General features: G+C 44.9%; 1 protein-coding gene across 1 annotated transcript in view; it reads left to right on the forward strand.

Moving 5' to 3' along the window:
* The window catches only part of UNC119 (unc-119 lipid binding chaperone), a 406,449-nt gene that overhangs the window by 112,082 nt on the left and 271,967 nt on the right, over positions 1 to 22,400 (forward strand). The gene's annotated exons all lie outside the window — the stretch shown is intronic.

Genomic DNA, 22,400 nt, shown 5'->3' on the forward strand with positions numbered 1-22,400 from the left:
CGCGGTAAATGGCGACCCCAGATTGCGAATTCGCAATCTTAGAATGGTTCATGCATTGCATTTAAGGAATCGCAAATTACGATTCCTTAAATGCAATCACAATTTGAGAACTCTAAATTATTTGCGAATTCTTAAATTGCGAGTGCATGAACCCTTGATGCATCTCAAATGCCATTTTTGCGGGCGCAAACGGACGAATTTTGCGATTCGCACAGTTTGCGCTCGCAAAAATGCTTGATGCATCTACCTGTTAGCCTTTTTGCCACGGTTGGGCAAGAGAAACTCTTCCTTATTTCGGGGTGCTTTAAAAATGTGGAGGAGAATAAAGGGAGAAAATACATCCCTACAGAACGAACATTCAGTTACCTTTTTGTTGAAATGCTATAATAAAACGTGCTGTATGTACGGCTGCTTAATAATGGCGAGTTTTCGTGTAACAATAAATGTTACTTTTGAATGGGAAATATTCAGTTTCTGTAAAGGGAAGCCAAAAATAATATGTTGTGCATTCTTTTATCGGAGTGTAGGAACGTGTTTGTTATATGTCAGTTACTACCACAGATGTTGCCCTTTTGTAATGTTTGTTGTGTTCCTGTTAGGCGACAGTAGAGGGTATTCATGAATATTCCACACATTATACGTTAAAGGCCTTATAATCGCAGTTCACTGGCATACAAACAGGTGATTTGAAGGATATCCTGTAGGGCCATGCAGACAGAGTTTACAAGAGAATGCCTGCCTTGGCTCTGCCATTAGCTGTAAGAGGAAAGGCGTAGGTTAGTTTTGCAGCACTTTAAAGGCCACCTTAAAGAAGTGTCACCTGGTCAAGCTGTTGAACATGCATTATCTTTAGGGATTTGTCCTTGATGAGGGACAACCTTCATGGCCGTGGCCAAGGTTTCATGGGCACTTTAGCGTTGTTTTGGCACCTTAGCCAGAGCTTCCCATTGAGTCCAAGGTCCTATAAAAGATTCAGGTGGTGAGGAGAAAGCCATTCTTAAAGGTCTGATACTCATTTTCATTATACTCTGAGACTCTAAGGGCAGTCCAGTCTTTTGATACAGCAGCCTTTCATCTTGCTCAGGGGTGGTGATGACTGCTTCCCTGAAAGAAAAAGCACCTTCTTCTCCCACAGGCAAAGAGACAAAATGTTACAAGACGTATAGTGAAAACAATGTCTGGCTAACTCTTCCGCTGCCCAGCCAGTGCCATTGCCATCTTGACCGTGTTTAGGCTGCACCTGCATCACTTGTAGGAATAGTACACCTTGATCCCAGACTCTATCCAGGCACGGGAATGTTGACATTATACCTGCAAAGAAGGTAGCTCTGAAGAACATCCATTTGTTTTTGTCCAAAGACCCAGTTAACATTTTTACCAGGATGAAGCCTATTCCCCCAACCACAGCAGAGGAGGCCAAAATGTCTGACAGACTTCCTGAGAGATCTGATTCCCTCCTCTGAGCCATTTCATGATGGCCGCTTCACTCCAGTGTGGAGAATACTTTCGCTCCACGACCATCATTGGATCCACATTAGCACTGATGCGTGAGTCTTCTCTCTGACTAAGAACACCTGTAACCTTCCGCTTCTCCAGCTCTCACATATAGACCAGTTCTATCTCATGCAATATCAGGCAGATTGATAAGCTCCTTCTTGTAGCTTATCCCAGCCTCTGATGGATGGCAAGGATATTACAGTTTATGATCTGAACAATTACTTGCCTACAGACGTGCACAGTGTTAATCGTGGCTCTGGTCCTGTCATCAACATGGAAAAAGGAATAATTGTGTATTGTTGACCTGCAGAATGCCTACTTCGATGTACTTGTCCTGAAGATACATACTCCTAGGAAATATCTGTGACTCAAAGTGTGAAATGAACACTGTCAGTATGGGAAGCTATCCTTTAGGGTCCCTACAGCCACCATGTCTTTACCAAGATCCTGGCCTGGGTCAATGCTTTTCTGTGGTTGCAGTTCCAGTATCTGGATGACTAACCCGAACATTTTCAATGGAGGGAGTACAGTTTCACCCTGGCCGTTCTTACTGCCTGGGATTTCTGGCGCTATCACAAATCTTCCTTGGTGGCATGTGAGACTATTGAGTTCTTCAGGAAAATTATGAACTCCAGCCTTCAAAGAGGGTAATGTCCAAATGGCCATGTGGGCCATTTCTTGAACGAGACTACACCTGCATGATGGTTCCAGAGATTTCTGGGTCTGCAGTTGTACTACTTTGGGTTGGGTCCCTTTGATGTCCTCTGTAGGGACTACCTGCAGCTTGGTCTGATGGAACATTGGGACCTGTTTCTGTCCAAGCCTTTGCATCCTTGTTCCTACACTTTCAGTCCTGGGCTAACACATCAAAGTTTGTGTTGGAATGCCTTTATGCCTACTCCTTTCTCAACTTGGGATCACAGTGACTCAGTGTTAAAGAGTGGAGTGCCTCATGATCATTTTGCCAGCAATTTCGTGTGGGAGGGATTAGAAATGTCCCTCCCATAAATATTTTGTAGCAAATTGCATTTTTTCCACAACTGAAAGCCTCCCATCACTCTTGAGATCCAGGGTAGTATTATTGATGCTATTGTCATCAGAACAGCTTTCTTTGGTGTGAGGTAAAACACAGTGAAATCTACTCCCAACATCTGTTTGTTGTAGCAGTAGAGCTGGGCAGCTTGTTTCTATTATTCTCCCACATTGTGGGGTTCAAAACACCGTAGCAGTGTGAGCTGTCAACTTAATTCTTTATGAATGGGAAATTTACCAGTCCTCAACTCTCATGCTTTAATGAGTTCCAGGCGTCACCAGTTTGACTCCTGAGTTTGCTGGGACTTGGATCAATGGTGCATGGCCTAAGTCTGTACTGCAAAGGCAGTTGCTCTTCTTCTGATTCTCAACATCTTGCAGAAAATCATATGAAAACCCAAGATATTTTGTCTTCTTCGCTGTGCCAGCTTGGTCTCACCAAGTTTGGTTTGCAGACCTGGTCAGTTTTCTTCATAAAGTTCGGATCCACCAGCTCCAGAGGAAAGACTTTCCTGTTCATGAAGGGATCAAGAGTGCTTTCTCCCTCTCTGCCAAAGCTCAGCAGCACTAGCCCATACCCACATTGGTCTTTCAGCAGAGAATCGTGAAGCTCTGACAGAGCTCTGTACAAGAAATTGTTGAGGTCTGACTGATTGGCCCTGTCAAAGTAGACCAATCTGCTCACTTGCTGAATGGATCTTGTAATGACTTTTTTATCCTCTTGCTCTGCCAGTGGACACCAGCAATGCCCACCCTGTACCCAAAGAGACTTTAAAATAACAGGCTGACATTCCAGATCTTACAAGTATGATGCACCTGTGTCCTCTGAACTTATATCCTATGGTATCTTGGATCCCCAATATTGTTCTAGCGAGACTGGTAAATAAACATTTTAAGACGTTGGCTTCCTTTGTCATGACAATCTTTTGTTTGAAAGCTTTTATGGTTACCATCACATGATTGTTGCACATAAATGATGTTATGTTGCACATAAACATACACTTTGCTGCTAAGAAACATTCATTGTCATCCACTGTCTTCTACAAGCTTGTCCTAAGTGATGAATTTCCTTTTCCTCATCGAACACTTCCTTCCACGTTCATTGTCCTGCTCAGCTCTGGAAATATTTTAGAACTTAAATTTCAAGCATTCTTTGTGTTTCTACCTTAATAGAACCATGGACCCACTTTCTGTTGACAAATGTTTTGTGACTTTGGAGGCTGTAACGCTTACTGATTGGCAGTGAAAGTTACCAGTGCCAGCTGGATTAAGACTTATGTTATATTATAACAATTTCTATAGCGCACTAATACCTGTAGGTGTCTAGGCGCTACAGACATCTTACTGTAGAGGGAGACTAGTTTCTAAAAAGCCATGTTTTGAAATGTTTCCTGAACTTAAAGAGGGAGTCCTCCGAAGAGCAAGCGGAAGTGAGTTCCACAGCCTAATGGTGCTATGTCTGAAACTCCTCCACCCCTCCCTCCCAGTTCATCGTCCTGACTCTAGAGGTGGGCTTCAGAAAGGCATTGGTTGAACGTAGAAGTCTGGAAGGGGAGTACCAGCTAAAACAGTGCCATAGAAAAAGTGGACCTTGTCTATGGAGTGCTTCATGAGCTATACAAAGAGCCTTGAATTTAATGCGTTGGGCAACTGGAAGCCAGTGCAGTTCTCAAATCCTGTCCTTAATAGATTGATATTTGGGGACATCCAGCAACCAGTCTAGCAGCAGCGTTCTGTACCGCTTGTAGTCTTCTGAGTTGGTTCAGCTGTAGGTTTATATATAACAAATTACAGTAGTCCCACTTAGATAGAACCAAAGAGGATATGACAATTTTCCTTGTGTTTTTCGGGATGAAAGGGAGAACTTTTCATACCGTTCTAATAGTCATGAACTCGGAAGACACCACCTTTGAGGCCTGGGATTTGAAATTGGGAACTTATGTTACTCTGCATCGCGCTGTGCTTGGAACTGAACTACTGTCATGTGACCAGGCACACTACACCAGGGTACACTGCACTTGGGCTAAGATTACTTCTTTGGATTTTTCCAGCCTGGATTTGATGGGTGCAGTCATACATGGTACAAGCATACAGAGGTGTGATTCAACAGCTTTTAGAAAAGTGTCTAGTCCTGCGGCCTCTGTATCTGGGACACACACAAGTTGATTTTGGGTAAGTCCTACAGACTAAGGGCAGCAACATTTACTCAAAGATATCTTTATCCTTTTGCCACTGGGCAGTTGCATGAGAGGTTTCTTGTAGCTTGTTGTATCCTTCTAGCTTGAACAGGAAGTCAGCCGTATGACTCTTGGAGTCTCCTGTTCTATGGTACGAGAACGAGCAGGTCAAGTACTTCAGGGATCCGATCTGACCGCAGACATCCGGGCCAATCCTCTTCTGTTCTCCCTCAGGTCTAGGAAATGTTCTGAAGTTGGTGCCTGGAGGTGCCACAATTATGCCTAGCCTGCAATAATGGGTGGGAAGGACTCCTGGGCATGCTCTAACTAATTGTATAAAAGTTCCTAGGGCCAACACTACCCACTTTGGGCACTTTCAAGATCGTGAAAATCTTAGGCCACAGTAGACTTGGGCTCTGAGGTGTAAGTGTATGTGTGAAGTGTACTATGGTAATTCTAGTGTCCTCCCACATCTAACACTAAAATCCATTTCGGGGCAGCCACTGTACCCACAATGAACACTAAGACTGGTAGAACAAAATTAGATTTGTCAGCAACCAGACAGTGAATACACAATAAATACACAAGAATTTTATTGTATTATGTTTCTGGCCTTTCAAAAGTGCCCCACTGTTAATGTAATAATACCCAGAGACAGACGTCTGTTGTACAAAGCAGGATCCTTCAGAAACCAGATAGCGGACACACAAGAATTCTCTTGCCATCCTGATCTTTACCTTTGACATGCATGCCAAAATGTTGCATGTAAATCCAGCAGATCTGGTTTTGTCCGGGGCGATTTTGTCCTCATTTCACCGTCAGCACTACTTCTAATTTGGTTACCAGTCAAACCTTGGAAAGGCTGTTTACTGCTGTTACACATAGAAACAGACATGGGTAAGCTATCATGTAGTACCTCATTCAGGTGTGGTCATTGGACATATTGCCACTCTTCTAGGGTCGCATACCATATCAAACTGGCTCACGTATGTAAGCTGCAGCTAACATGGGATCTTTAGAAATATATATATTTTTTTAACTTCACTCTTGTCTGGTTAGCAGGACTAGATGTAACATCAGTCTATGCTGGGCTTTAGTACATGGATCCACTCACATTAAAATTAAAGTGTGGCTTACCTTAATCTCTTGTTTTAGAATCCCGTTTATGGTCCTACTTGTAACTTCCCAATACGTCTGTAGGTTTGGACATTCCACAAACATATGCCTGTCATCTGCCTCAGACTGGCTGCATTTCTTACCTCTCGGACAATGCAGCGTGAACTTTGCCAGTCTCTTAGGGCTTCAGTATATCATGTGCATAGTGAAGAGATGATTCTTCTTTTAAAGGGGCAGATTTAACTGTAGAATAAAGAAAGTTTATACATACTTGCCATATTTCTTTTTTTACCAATTCTGGCAAGTCCTTCCATACTTGGTATGTGTTGACGTGCTGCTTTTCCTCAGCTTTGAAGTACCAGTATGCAACCTCTTTCCGTAGTCTAACTTTATTCGTTAATATGTCGTCCTACTATCCTCGTCATTGCTTCAGCCGATCACCTTGAGCTCAACTGGAGATATTTGAATCTTGACATCTTTCCGACTGTTGCAAACAGGATTTCATCCCACTCGACCAAACTGCCTCTCTTTCTCAGATCCCCAGATATCCAATCCAGCTTGCCTAAGCGTATAACTAAGCTTGTCTATTAGGCAATCCAGGGTTCCCATATTGGTGCCAAAGACGCATAGTAAGGAATTCCGAAGAATTTCCTCACATGGCAACATATTTTTAAGGCAGCAAGCAAAACCTTGAACCTCAGTTGTTAAAAGAATTTGGGGTTTCCGTAGTTGTATAAGAATTTTTCTTTGGCTATGGGCCCCAGGATTGCCATTTACAATTGCACAATGTCTTGTCAGGCTTCTCCACCAGCATTGTACAGTTTTTAAAGTGAAAAGCATAGCCAAATGTTTGCAAATCTGGGAGAGCAAGCCCTTCCTCCTAAAGACTCCTTATAAGCTTCTTTCAGGATAATCTGATCGTAATAGATGCCCATATAAAATTACTAACTCTCTCCCTTGATCTTTTTTAGTTGATCTCTGGGAAACGATAAGGGTATAGTGTTAAATAGGAAGGTGATTTTAGGGAGAATCGGCATTGTAATCAAATTTGTTCTCCCACTAATGGTTAGTGGAAGGTTTTCCCATCTCCGTAGCTGTATCTCATTTTCCCCACACACTTTATTCAGGTTGACGGTAGGGAGAGCCTCCAGGCTGTGTCAGGAAAATACCCTTGTATCTTATCTGGTTATTGGCCCTCTGGATCCCTTTGATACCCTCTGTGTTTGCCCATTCCATGATCTGTCTTATCCTTATTTATTAACTAGCCCAACATTTTCCCAAATGTTTCATCGTGGGCTTCTAACTTTAGGATCGAGTATTTTGGATTGGCTGTATACAGGATGATATCATCTGCATAGAGTGCGATCTTCACATCTAGGCCCGGGGCAGAAAACAGTAAAATAAAGCTATCTTGGCAAATTTTCTGGGCCTTAGGTTTAATATATAGGGCGAATAATAGTGGAGATAGAGGGCATTCCAGTCTGGTTCCCTTCGAGAAGAAGAAAGTCAGAGTTAAACTACAATTTATTAATATACTATCTGTGGGTGATCGATGCAGGAGTTTAGTTGTAATGATTAACATACTACTGAGACCAAAAATATTTAACACCTCCCAGAGATACACCCAGCTTACCCTATTTGACTTTAGTGCCATCTAAGGTGGTTATTGTAAGTAGGATCTTAGTTGTTTCTGCTATATCAATTGCCCTAATCAAAAGATGTGTCAATTTAATTAAGCTGCCTACTCGGAATAACGCCTTTTTAATCTGTGTAAATCACTGAACTCATGGCCTTACCTCTGCTAATCTCTTTGCTATGATGCTTTCAAAGATCTTATAGTTGCAGTTTAGCAGGAAGATGGTATGAATCTGAGATTTTTTTAGGTTTTACACTCTACTATTGTAGCTTGAGACCACTATGGCGGTATCGCCTCCTCCCCTGCATCGATTTGATTGAAAAGAACTTTCCAGAAATGGACCAGGTGGGTATTAATTTTTTATACAGCTCTCCTGGGATTCTGTCTGGGTCAGATGACTTCCCATTTTTTAGTCTGCCCAACTGCTGGAATATTTCTTCCCATGTAGTGTTCCTTTCCAAGTTAGAAGCTCCTTGTTTCCTAAGTCTCTGCAGATTTACATCAGATGGCCATCTCTGGATATTCGAAAGGTTTGGTTCTGTGGCCTTTGTATAGACAGTTGGGTGACTTAACATGACCTCATGTATCTCCTTCAGTGCATGAACTGTCTCGCTCCCTCTCCCCTTTCTGAGTCGATTAGCCAATCTATATGGTTGCTAGAAAGATCTAACTTTGTTTTCCAGGATAGCATAGCACCACTCTTTTCCCCAAATTGAAAGTGCTGTAGTCTACTAGCTCTTCAGTTTACCTGAATTCTTTTATCAAGCCACATTCTATATTGACCCTGTAATAATTTCAGCTCCGATCTCAAATGCTGGATTCTCGAGGGGGCATCAGCTGGAGCTACCTGGATCTCCTGCTCCTTTCCTGCCGTATCATTCAACAGGTTTTTTTTTTCTCTTCAGGCCTCCTCTTTACATTTCGGTCATTAGTAAGTTTTGAGAATATTCCTCTAATAAATAAATGCTTTATATGCATCCTATACTATATTCAAATTAGCAGTACCTACGTTTATCTCAAGATACCCTTTGGTTTTATGTCTGAGCTGACTGATGTTAATTTCGTCCTGAAGGAACGTTTTATCAAGGGTCCACCTGCTTCTTTCTGCAGCTGTTGGTAGTTCCAGACGCAAGCTGATGACTGAGTGGTCTGATAATATTGGCGGAATATGAGTCACAGACATGACCATTCTGCTTGAGTACTTTTCAATCAAAAAATAATCCATATGCGAATGGTGCCCATACTTTTTGCTGTAGAAGGTAAAACCTTCCTGCCCTCACCTGCCATATATCAACTAACCCTTATGCATCATGCGTACCAGCTGTTTCCATGATTTTTGAGTTTCTGTATAGATACATTTCGAGGTTCTATCAAAGTCTTTTGTCCATTATTATATGAAAGTTACTATCACCAAAATAGGGCCTGAAATATCTAGGAGGTTTGGCTAATTGGTGAGATATGTGGGCTCATTGCAGTTGGGCCACAATAACCCACACAAGTCCGCTTTAAGGATGCCAATCAAGGTAGACACAATTAATCTCTGTGCTATCGTTTTTATAATCTAATAATCTAACCTCCGAATTGCTTTTAATAATAATAGCTACACCGCTGTCACTTCCAATCTGGTCTGAACAGGTAATTTCCTGGACCCATCTACAATTCCTAAATCGTGCCCTACATTCGGAGCGCTCCAGATGTCTCCTGTAGTATGAATCAAACTTGGGCTTTAACTCTCTGCAGGTGCTCAACAACTCACCTTATCTCTTCCTGAATCTTAACCCATTTATGTTCCAGGTAAGGATCTCAACCTGTTTCCTCGTCATTCCTGTGACCAAAGTTTTCTCCTTCTCTGCTCCCCCAAAAATCCTTACTTCTAGAGTCCAAAATAAGAAACCGTTATTATGGAAAACTAGTCCCCCAACACCAGCTGTTATGTGCTGATGTGCTTACTAAGGATTTTTTTTCTCCCAAATGCTCTAATCCCATCCGTGCCTCAATTTCTCCCACCCCACCCCACCCCACAGATGAATCCTCCATAACTTTACGTGCGTAATCTTTGCCTTGGGGGGGACCCCTGGGGAAGGTAATTGACTAACCTAAAATAACTACTATTGGTGCTGTATACTGTGCCTTTAACTAAGCTAGGTGAACCAATTTTAACCTATTTATGGTTATAATCTGCATTTCGCCACTGTGCGAGGACAGAGACTATATCGGGGATAGTGTTTCATTTCCCTGATTAATTCTTCTACCTCTTTGCCTCTCCTACAAACTGTGAATTTCTTTCTTCCACATCACCTTTATTAGTGCAGGGAATTTGAGCTGTACCTTTGCTCTCAGTTTCTTTAGCTCATCAATTCTGCTTCCTAGCTCCCATTGTCGGTGAGCCGTATTTTGAACCTAAATCTTAGCTGATTTGGTATGTGAAATTCTCACCTTCAAAGATCAAGTAAAAGTTAATTCCTTTGTTGAATAAGTTATCTAATTAACTAAGAATTTCAAGGGGTTTACAGTAATTATTTTTCCTGGATTGGTCTCTGTGTATCCTCTAGATATCCCTTTCTAAAGCGAGATATTACCCGTCTTTCAGGAGGCCCTCTTTCAACACCTTAACTACAAACTCCTACAAGTGTTGGCTTCTGCCTCTTAAGGAACCCCTGAAATTCTTAAATTGTTCCTCCTGGAATGCATCTCCAATCTTTCCACATCATCCATCAATTGTTTATACATTCTCTTTCGGGCAGGGGTCTCCAAACCGGTCCTGGAGGGCCGGATCCATGCCAGATTTTTGAAATTACTACATGTATCTCAATGGGATATCCAAAAAATCTGGCATGGATCCAGCCCTCCAGGACCGGTTTGGAGACCCCTGCTTTAGGGACTCTTTCTGGAAGGCCTATATTTACTCTTTTCATATTTTTCTGGAAGGCCTATATTTACTCTTTTCATATTTTCCTCTAACATCTTGGCTCTTTCAGCCAAGTCGTTGAGTTTGGTGTCTAGAACCTGGCAAACGACTTATGATTCTACTTCAAAGTCTCAAATCTTAACATTATCATTTTCGGAGCGCAAGATAATATCCCTCTGCTCTAAACTGCCCTCTCCACATGGGGGGTTTTGGGGTTTAAGGATTTTCAGAAGCACTACTGTTGCTAGCTCAGGATTTAGCTCCTCATTCTGGTGTTCTCCCCCTCCAGGCCATATATTCTCCAGCACTTTTAGGGACTTGAGTCACTCAAACTTGTTCCCTAGTGGAATTGTTGGACATGCAGGCATTGATATATCCTTGCTCCCCTCCCACCCTAAGAACTCCTCCCTCATCTTTCTGCATCTCCTACCTGTTTTTTTTTGTCCCTAATCCTAAAAAAATGGTTTAATGAGGTTGATGGTTTCCTATTTGTGGCGTTATCCCGCAGTCTGCCTTTCCTATTTTTAGTTTTAGTGAAAGTATGCGCCTTGACTGGCTGTACTCTTCTTGGCAGAATGCACTTGATTCCGTCCCTGTCCTGAGCTGCTTCCCCCTACATTCCTTCTCAGAAGCGTTGACCTCCTAGAGTATCTGTTATGCGTCAAGGCTTTCATACCTTTATTAATACCTCTCTTGCTTGCTGGTACAGCTTGGGATACTGTTATGTCACTGATGGCTCTGTGCGCTTCCCCCTCTAACCCAACTTTGAGGGAGGGTTCAGCGTTGATGGAATGTGTGGTGGGAGCATTGGAGAATACCTTGGTTGAAGACAGCCTACCCTGTCAGTCCATCATTCGGATCTTTGAGGTTGCCTGTGCAGTGCTCTGTCTCCAAGAGCATCCTCTCCCTGCTTCTTCTCCAGGTATTGCATGCAATTGAACAGTGGTGATGCTGCCTACAGTCGCCTGGAAGCGAACCCTCGTTGCTGCTGTGTGACCGCATCTCAACTCGTAAACCAACCAAGCCCAGCAGGAGTCAGGCGAGCTGTTTGCTCGTTTACCTTGATTGCGGAAGAGTTTTCACATTCGAAACCAATTTTTCACTTCGGTTGAGTAAAATATATTCTCCCCACTTTCCTAGTCTTAAGTGGCAAAAAGCAGTAAACTTCTAATAACTAATCAATATTAGCCTGGCCGTCTTAACCTGGGCCTCTTCCCCCATATGGTCCGTTGCGCCAGCAGCCGGCCGCTGTATACCCCCTGCATCGGTAATCCATCAGAACTGTAGAGCAGATTTTGACATTGAAGCACAATTTGACCATGTAATGGCCAAAAAGGATGCTCGCAGCGCCACCCTACATATTCTGGGAAGTTGGGAAGTTCAGAGGCGTTATTCCTGCCCATTTAGGAAAGCCTGTTTGCTCCTGTGAAGCATTTGACAACTTTTTTAAACCTATTAAAATGCTAATCCCTAAATGGGAGTAGTTTGAAAGTAAATGTTAATTAGCCTCCAGTAACTTCAGACAGGCAAAATTTAATTATTTTTAAGTTACTTTTAGTAAATATTTATAAAAATCTGACTTTACCATTGAATTGGGCTTTTAATAACTATTAAAAGTAGTTTATATTTTTTTTCTAGCTAGTCCCATTCCTAACAATACAGTATTAAAAATGTAATCTGCACTCTGGTTTTCTAGATAGGACAGGTAGGCCTGCCACAGTGAAAAATAGGTTTTGCGTGCCAGTCACTTTAAGGCCATGTTTACATTACATTTCTACATGTCCTACTTTTACCTACCATGCACCCTGTCTTGTGGACTACAGGGCCTACATCGATGTGGCTTAATAACTAAGAGGGAGGTTTTAACCTCTCCGAAATGGTTTATTTTTACAAGTGAAATTGCAGTTTTTAAACTGCCACAGTCAGGCTACAGTGGTATACTTGAAGCCATGTTTTACTCTGTCACTGTAGTGGCTGCACAATAGGTGCTGCAGTCGGCTAGTGATATTTAATGTAGAGGCCCTGGGTACATTTTGTACATTATACTCTGAACTAAAAGGTAAGTTAAATATACCAATTAGGAATATGCCCATTTGAGCATGATTAAAGGGGGAGCACAGGCACTTTACCACTGGGTAGCAGGGTTAAAGTGCATAGAAGTCTAACAGCAAAAATATAGAGTCCAGCAAAAGGTGATAAATATGTGCTGTCCATGCATAAAGGTAGATTTCCTACAGGTATCCTCTGCATTAATGCAGCACCTGTGCCTTGTGCCTTCTCTCTATTAGACATGGGCAAAGGAGGTTGAATGTAGAAGATGACTTCCTCTTGATCCTGTGAAGTTTATGTGGCTAGAAAACTATAGACTGAAAATCTGTCTTCTACGTAAAGGATGTTGATGTTGGAGGATAGCCTCTCCTTAGAAAGGCATGAAGTTAGTTCCAGCCGACCCAGGGAGCAGAGCCTGCCTGGCTGCCCCTGCCACAGTATTCCCCTGCTACCTTGTTCTTTATTGCATTGTTTGGTACTGTTCAGGAGATTGGTGTCCTGAGCTCCCTGTGAGGTGCTCCACGGTGTACTTTTTTAAACAGCATAGTGGTTGAGTCTGCTAAAGATTGATGTTCAGTCAACGAATATATCGTTCCATCATGGATGACTACTGTTCCTGTTTCCAGGCAGGATGTGATGAGCAGCTGGTGGCACAATCCACACATTATGTCCCTGCACTTCTGATCTGTCTGAATCTCCTCTTTTCAGACCAGCGTAGCTTAAGTTTGTGACTGGTTTGGTCGCACAACCCATCAAACAGTGGACAGAGGAATTTTTTTTATTTATCCCACTGGTTTATGCAGGACCCAACAGTATGGCCTGTGCTCTCTAAGAAGCAACAATAAGAGGCCAAGCGCATGACCATTTGATGTCACAGTAGACATGTATTCTGAGTCTATCTCTCATATTTGGTAGTCTCAGCATGAGCCCCTGACAGAAGTATGTCTGGAGTGAATTCACAATCTGTCAGTAATATGGGTTATTAACTGCTTAAGTTGCTTCAGATTGGCGATGTGGCCCATTTCCAACAGTAACTCTTCCGGCTTTGTAGGCCAAATTGATCTGATGGCTTCTGGGATCAGTATCAATGATGAACATAAGCTGAGGATACATTTTTTTTTAAATTTGGGCTGGAGGGCAAGTGATTTTACTGCCCACTAGGGGGGAGTAGAAACCTGGTTCGGGTGAGGGTTTAGGAGAAGCCCGTTGGTGAGTGCACCAAGTATACTCCAGAAGGAGAGATAGAATGCCAGAATATGGAGACTAATTCCTTAGCACTCCAGCTCTAATGCTGAGGATATAACCTTCATGTCATTACAACTGTTGCAGTCAGTGGAAGTTTGCAGGCATGTGACTGGGCTACAAACAGTTTGCATTTGGTTGGTTCCCCTAAATGTTCAATTGCAGTACATGACACAATGTCTGGATATATCAGTGGAACTTTGGTTGAGAATATCTTTTCACCTTTTGGCTTTAGTAGGACTGAGGGAGAAGCCTACATTTGCTGTGACCTCAGGAGAAAGGAGGTAGATTGCCAAGAGCATTGACAACTCTAATGGGGAGTGTAGACTGTTTTTTAAATCCGCAACTTATTGCAGCATTTCCAAAAACTCAGCTGAAGTGGGACCTTTTAACTCTATTAAAGAAGTAAGGGAACCATAGGGAGTGGGGTAAGAAGAGTGGTGGAATATTTACCCATGGTCACCACTGAAAGAGTTGAACCTTACTTTGTTACCTAACAGCCACTCTAAAAGCTTTTATCTTGTTAGATTGAGGTTTAGCATTGTACATCTTTTGGTCTCCTATCCGACCAAATGTATATTCTGACCCCCTTTTAGGTCCTTGTTTTTGTGATTGCTATTTAGTTCATAATAGGTTACATTTCAGCTTTTTTGTCAGCTTTACACTAAACCACAAAGTTTTTATTATTTCATTGTTACGGGTATTGAACATTAGGAAATGTAGCCCAGCCCTTTACTATCTCTAGCTGCCCAATAGTGAATACATGTGTGACATTATATATAAATTCATTGTTACAGCTGTGAGAATGCAGAATATCGTAATTAAATGATCATATCGCCTAGTTACCAGAATATGGAATATTGAAGAAAATTGAAGAATATAATACATGGCACCTTTGAATAAGTATATAATTGGCAAGGGAAATTCTATGCCAAGGCTTTCTTTTTACCTGTTTCTCTGACCTGGCCGGCGCTGTTTGTGCTTAAGGGCTGTCTGCACCTACGACTTCGGATTTTCATCACCTTCACCGCCTGCTTGTGGTTTCCTGCCTGGCTGCTCTGTGGGGGCTGTGAGGCTACAGGGCTGCGAGCGTGAACCGGGACTCACCTTCCCAGGAGTCCCGGTCCCGGAGGCTGAGTCACCTGGCCCCGCTCTCCCTGAACGCTCCGCCCCCACCTTCCTGCAACTCAAAAGGCGCCTGGATCCTTCCTTCGTGGGACGCTGTTTCTCTGACCTGGCCGGCGCTGTTTGTGCTTAAGGGCTGCCTGCACCTACGACTTCGGATTTTCATCACCTTCACCGCCTGCTTGTGGTTTCCTGCCTGGCTGCTCTGTGGGGGCGTGTGAGGCTACAGGGCTGCGAGCGTGAACCGGGACTCACCTTCCCAGGAGTCCCGGTCCCGGAGGCTGAGTCACCTGGCCCCGCTCTCCCTGAACGCCCCGCCCCCACCTTCCTACAACTTAAAAGGCGCCTGGATCCTTCCTTCGTGGGACGCTGTTTCTCTGACCTGGCCGGCGCTGTTTGTGCTTAAGGGCTGCCTGCACCTACGACTTCGGATTTTCATCACTTTCACCGCCTGCTTGTGGTTTCCTGCCTGGCTGCTCTGTGGGGGTGTGTGAGGCTACAGGGCTGCGAGCGTGAACCGGGACTCACCTTCCCAGGAGTCCCGGTCCCGGAGGCTGAGTCACCTGGCCCCGCTCTCCCTGAACGCCCCGCCCTCACCTTCCTGCAACTCAAAAGGCGCCTGGATCCTTCCTTCGTGGGACGCTGTTTCTCTGACCTGGCCGGCGCTGTTTGTGCTTAAGGGCTGCCTGCACCTACGACTTCGGATTTTCATCACCTTCACCGCCTGCTTGTGGTTTCCTGCCTGGCTGCTCTGTGGGGGCGTGTGAGGCTACAGGGCTGCGAGCGTGAACCGGGACTCACCTTCCCAGGAGTCCCGGTCCCGGAGGCTGAGTCACCTGGCCCCGCTCTCCCTGAACGCCCCGCCCCCACCTTCCTGCAACTCAAAAGGCGCCTGGATCCTTCCTTCGTGGGACGCTGTTTCTCTGACCTGGCCGGCGCTGTTTGTGCTTAAGGGCTGCCTGCACCTACGACTTCGGATTTTCATCACCTTCACCGCCTGCTTGTGGTTTCCTGCCTGGCTGCTCTGTGGGGGCGTGTGAGGCTACAGGGCTGCGAGCGTGAACCGGGACTCACCTTCCCAGGAGTCCCGGTCCCGGAGGCTGAGTCACCTGGCCCCGCTCTCCCTGAACGCCCCGCCCCCACCTTCCTACAACACGGCCCATTGGTCTCTGGCCCATAAATATCGGAGAGTGACGCTGCGCGGGAGCGCGCGGGAGCGTCCGGGGCTAAGACCGGGCAAAGAGTGGGCCGTTTGAGGCCGTTCGAGGACTGAGAGGACTGGACTGGCCCACCCCTCTTCGCCCGATATTTTTGGGATCCAATACAAAAACTGAGGGGAAAAAGACCTACCTTCGTCACTGTGCCCTTAGCGCTATGAATTCAAGGGTAACTCGTAGTAAGACTTCTAAAGGGGGGTCACAAATCAGTGGCCCCATGGATGACTTTATTACCCGCACCAACATAGCCATAGACGAAGAGATATCTAAACTCCAAACCCGGGTTTCGCTAGAATTAGAAGCCGCCAGAAGAGTGTCCCAAGTAACTGCACTTTCCAAGAAGTCCTCTTTAGGCCACATAGCCACTTCTGTCACCCCTGAGCGCCCAGCCCGCCCGCATTGTATAATCACTCAGGTCGATGTTCATCATTCACCGACCCCGGCTACTCTCCAACCTGCCCTAGGAAGTAAAGCAGAGGTAATTCCACCGACACCACTTAGTGTGCCCAACCCTGTTCCCATTGTATCCCTTCCGATACATTCGTCTAACACCATCTCTAGTGGCAAGCAACCAAAGAGGAACGCAATTCTCGCTCTGCCTATTTCCGCAAAAAAGCGAAAATTGCTGTTCCCAAAGATCTGCCATTGACTAACATCACAGCATCTAATGCTGGCGCAGAGTATACTCTTAATGCACAGCCATCTAGTGAGGGACAGGAAAAGGATTCATCTATTCCCTTCCTTAATACCCCAGCAGGTGAGGACCTTGAAGTAGACGGGTTAACTAAAAATAACAAAGAATTTATAGAGGTGGTTTGGGACACACTTAAAAAACTTTTGTCTCCCTTAGATCTAAGACTATCAAGGATAGAAAATAACTTGTTAGAAATGGAGAAGAGCATTATTGCTCTGGCCACTCTTGGGTTGAAAAGTCTTGAAAACCAGGGCATTATTGTAGCTGACCCAACGCCACATCCTACCGCACCCCAAACCAATCAAACTCCCTCTTTAGCATCACCCACAATAAAGCCCGTCCCTAAACCAAGGACCGTTACGGTGGGGCAAGCTCGTGTTAAACCAAAGGCTCCCCCACGGGGCTCTTTGCGACACCAGCAAAACACCAAACACGAAATACCCAACAGGCCGATTCCTATTGAAACTCAAGTCCCCCCAGTTAAAGACAACTTTAGAGGTGGCTATATTGACCTCCCCCCAGAGGCAAACGACTATGTGGTTGTTTTGACGGGTGTTCTCACGATAAGTAATGGCCAATTTGAAAACCACTGGTCGCTGAAAAATAAAATAATGCACTGGCTAAATGTAAACAGACCAATCCCCAATGGCCGAAGAAGTCGCGTACTGATGGTTCGTAGAACTCCCTGGGTAGGTCCAACGCTGAAATCCAGTCCGGGGGACTGCATAGTAGTGACCTTCGAAGATCCCCACACGGCACATCATATTTGCTCTTGGCCCAGTAACGATGACTCCCTAGTTATACCTAAACCTCTATCCTTTTTTTATCCTCCTCGACCAAGCCGAAACCAGGGGGATAATTGGACATTGGTTCAACAACATCCTTGGCTGAATAAGTCCCGGGGCCAGAAGGAGACCCTCCTACACTGGAATGGTCTCTCTACCTATAACAGATTCGGGAGCTTAGAGGAGGTGGATTGACTCCCTGCGCAACCAGTCAAACAACCCCGAAGGGAAATCTTACCATCGCAGGGGCATCATCCCAATGATTGCCCTGCTCCCGAGCTCGCAATAAATGGAGTAGGACGACCAAACGGTCCATGGATTGAAGGGGAGCCATCCACATTCGACACAACAGAAAATCCCAGCAGGGAAGATTGGCCGCACCTATCCTGCATGACCCACCCTGCATCTACCTCTATCGAACCATCTGGCCCTACCTGCTCTGGCCGCTATGCGACCTCTAACCACCAGCAAACTGAGCCACCTGTGAGGTCTCCTAAACTTGAGGTTACGACTGTTTTTCCTATGCCTACTGCCTCTACCAAAGCTTCTCCACCCGGTGACTTTGTTCTAAAAATTCTATGTTGGAATGTGGCTGGTCTGGGTCGTAACTTTGACGTCCCCGAATGGAATGATTTCCTGGAACCCTATCACATCTGTCTTTTCCAGGAAACCTGGTGTTTGGAGCCAAGACACCGAGTGGGATTCTCTACCTTTTTTATCCCCGCCGCCCAGGAACAAGGATCTAAAGGTCGCCCTTCAGGCGGCCTTATTATATGGATTAATATTGCACTGGGCTTTAGAGTAAAAGAAAGAAATACCCAGTCACCTGATCTCCAATGGCTAACGATAACCCACAAAGGGGGAAGAAGCATGGAAGTTTTCAATATTTACCTGAGGGGTGCTAAAGGCGGTGTATCCCATCTACCTTCTACCTAAATCGTAATCTGGCTGCCTGCAGTGCGGACTCCCATGTAATGCTTGCAGGCGACTTCAATTGCTGTTTTGAACCCCTGGCCAGAGAAGATATCTTGGACACTTTCGAGGAGGACACCAGGAGAGGTATTCCTATTCTGAACCTTGACCCGATCCCCAAATGGTCGCAAAACGCAATAGAGATCAACGCTCTTTGTATGGAGCACAATTTGCGATTGACAAACGGTCGATCCAAATCTGACCATATGGGTGCTCATACATACAACAGACTAGGCCATACATCAAGGATTGATTTCGTCATGCTTAACTATAACCTCTGGCAACACCACCAAGACATGGAAGTTATAGTGTCAGGCGATAGCGATCACAACCCCTTATCGCTAACTATTTCATCTCCTTGGCAGGTTGGAAACCAAGGCCCACCCGGTTATAAATGGAAATCTTCCCATGAATTGGCCCCCACAAACTGTAGCAGGCGCTTGAAGTGGGTGAAAGTCTCATCCGACGAAACAAGGATGGGCCAAGCCGGGACTATTTTGGAAGGAGTGGAGTCTCGGATGGACACTTTAAGGCCAACTGATAATAAGATCCTACCCCTATTCACTGAAACTATATTGGCACTGAGTGACTTATTCATTGTTCCCCAATCTACTCGTAGGGGTCCCCGAAACAATCAGATAAGTGGTATACTGCTAAATGTCGTGCAGCTAAGAGGGAACTTGTTGCCACATTAAAGTCCAAAGATGCAGTTGATATTAGGGCTGCTAGAAAAATTTACAAAAAAACCCTATTCGAAGCCAAGCAGGATTTTGATTCTAATTTCTGGGGAGATCTCGTAGAGGCAAGCATTAGGAAGGATGCCAAGAGGTTCTGGGACCTACTAAGATCTAGGGAAAAGCCCATTGACCAGCAGCTAACTTGTAACATCCCAGGGGGCGTATGGTATAACCACTTTTTGAAATTATACTCCGCTCCTCCAGGTCCATCTCAGTTAGCTTGCCCACCCACGGGTTTATTGCCTAATTCTATAACCGATCCCCGGTGCCATGATGGCCTATTTACCAGCTTGGAAGTAGAGAGAGCAATTCAATGTATTGTCCCGAACAAAGCGGCAGGTCCTGACGGAATCCCAGGAGACCTAATCAAGAATTACCCATCTTCTTGGAGTAGACTAATTGCCTCCCTTCTGAATGAAGTATTATTGGGGGGAGTCTTTCCTGACTCTTGGAGGGGCGCTGAAGTCGTACCTATTTTTAAAAAAGGTTCTAGGGACGACCCAGCGAACTACCGGCCAATTAGCTTATTGGACTCTTCCCAAAAGGTAGCAGGAAAGGTGGTATTGGGCAGGATCATCCAGTGGGCTGATGAAAATCATATCCTGTCAGATCTTCAAGCCGGCTTCAGAACAGGAACAGGCACAATCGAGCAGACGTTCCGCCTCCTAATGATCTATTGGAAAGTGGTGGTGCTGGGAGGGGGCAGTTTGTATCTAGTCTTTATTGACTTGCGGACTGCGTTCGACCTAGTACCACGCACACTCTTATGGAACGTCCTCGATGGGTTAGGCCTCCCTCCCTACTTGCTGTCGCTGCTTGTAAAATTTCACGACAGGAATTTTGCCCAAATTAGATGGGGTACACAGGGAGAGAAAACACCTCGTATCCCCGTGGACAGGGGCGTCCGCCAAGGGTGTGTGCTTGCCCCCACTCTGTTTTCTCTTTACATTAACGGAGTGGTGGAGCATCTACTCCAGCAACCATCAGATGCACCCACCCTGGCTGGAAGGAAAATCCCAACGCTCCTGTTCGCGGACGATACCCTCCTAATCTCGAAATCACCAATGGGCATTCAGTCGCTGCTCTCCAGCTTCAAGGCCTTCTGTGATGAAAGGGGTTTGGCTATAAACATAGGGAAAACTAAGTTTTTAGTCCTTAACCCGCCCAAAAAGTCTGTCTTTCCCCCGGTCCTAGATTCTGTCCCACTTGATCGCGTCAAAGAATTTGACTACCTGGGTATACGCATCAGTGACACCATGAGCTGGAAGGCACACCACCAAAAAGTGTTCCTGACTCACAAAAGGGTGGCAGGTGCCTTGCTCAAGGAACAGCGAGCCTCATCACTAAAACCTATTGGGGCCCCCCTAGACATCTATAGGGCAAGGGTTGTGAGCGCGGCACTTTACGGTGCCGAGCTGTGGGGCACTCATAGAGTTGATACTCTGGCTCATCTTGAGAACAACTTCCATAAAGATCTAATGGGTTTGCCCCACAGCACGCCAACAATCCCACTGCTGCTAGACGCAGGTACCCGGGCAATCTGCGATCAAGCGAAACTACGCCCACTTCTGTTATGGTCCAGAATCTGGAATGTGCAGGAACTTAGAAGTTATGCAGAAGCCTTGAATGACATTATGTCCCTACCGGGCTCGCATAAGATCATCTGGCTCAGGGAAGTCAAAAAGCTGCTCCACAAACTAGGACTAGGAGAGGCTTGGGCCAACAAATCTGCACCCCCGAAACAACAGCTAAAGAAGGCTTATTGGGCATGGGTAGACAATGAGAGGGTTCGAAGTACAAATCATTGCAAATCTGTAGTCCTGTTTCTGTCGGTCAAAGAGTTACCGTTAAGGGAACCTTATCTGGACACTATTCAGAGCTCATGGGACAGATCACTGTACATTAAGTTTAGGGTGGGGGTGCTTCCATTATGTGAGTTTACGTCCACTTGGAAACCGCCCGCCCAAACCGTACCTTACTGCCCTTTTTGTGACCTAAGGGTAGAGTCCTTGTCCCATATGTTGTTTGAGTGTAGTGTCTATGCGGCCCCGAGACGTAGGTGGTTGAAGCCCCTTTGCAGGTGTCTGGGAACTCGTTCTCATTTAGAAGCCCTGCGTATTTTACGTACAGATGCTAGGCCCTTCTTTTCCACTTGCATGGCAAAATTCTTGGGCTGGGCCTGGCGTCTAAGAGCTGCAAGAAAACTGTTAATCCAGTGACCGAGCTTCCCCACCCAATATGCTGCTATGTACATAAAATGTTTTTTATGCTGATGATTGCTGTTTTAAAAATGTTTTTTAAAGATGTATGAAATGCTTTTATGATATGTTCTTTATCGAATAAAGCTATTTGACTGACTGACTGACTTTTTACCTTTCCATGTTTTTTTATTAATTTACTTTGCACTGACTTTTTTAGGTAGTTTTTTAACTGTATCCTATATGAATTACATTTTTGCATACTTTTATTGAGACCTTGGTATATGTGAAGATGTTAAGATTGTATTTAATGGCCAATATAATTGGAATGTACTACTAATATTGACATTTGATCTATGTCTGCTCTTACTGTTGCACAATTTGTATAATGGGCTCGTTTGATTTAGGCACAAATCTCTTTATGATTTTAATCGGGCAAGGGAGAATGATTAGATGATGTTTAAATGAATGTTTTATTCTGTGCATTCTTTTATGGGTTTTTTATTAACCGAATAAAGATCAATTGACTGACTGACAACTTGGCTAAAACCCTAAAAAGCACAGCTGCTTTTAGGGAGGGTGGGAGGACTCCCTGTCGGAGTGAGAAGAGGCCTGAGAAAAATGTACTGCTGCTGGCAAACTCTCCCAGATAGCTGCACTGTGTAGAACATTGAGGTTCCAGTACCAGCTGCTCTGAAGGGAAGGACTGTGACCAGAAGAGTTCTGCCCCACGAGATACAGCAAGTAGGGTTCGGTGTTCGAGCAGTGGGATTGAGGCTTGCTGTGTCCCACTTGCTAATACTAGATTTTATCTTACACTTTCCCTATGAGGGCACACTGTAGCTGGCTGCACTTCAGAATGGCTGGTTGTAAATCGCACATCAGCCACCAAGCATCACCACAACTGTTTGAGTACAAAACTGCTTCAGTCTCTGACCGTTACTGTCCTGTACCAGAAGTGAACATGTAAGACTGTGCAGCAGCCACTTGAAACCGTCTGCCTCTTAATGGCACA

This window comes from Lissotriton vulgaris, chromosome 2_1 (assembly GCF_964263255.1).
Source record: "Lissotriton vulgaris chromosome 2_1, aLisVul1.2, whole genome shotgun sequence".
Classification (NCBI taxonomy): domain Eukaryota; kingdom Metazoa; phylum Chordata; class Amphibia; order Caudata; family Salamandridae; genus Lissotriton; species Lissotriton vulgaris.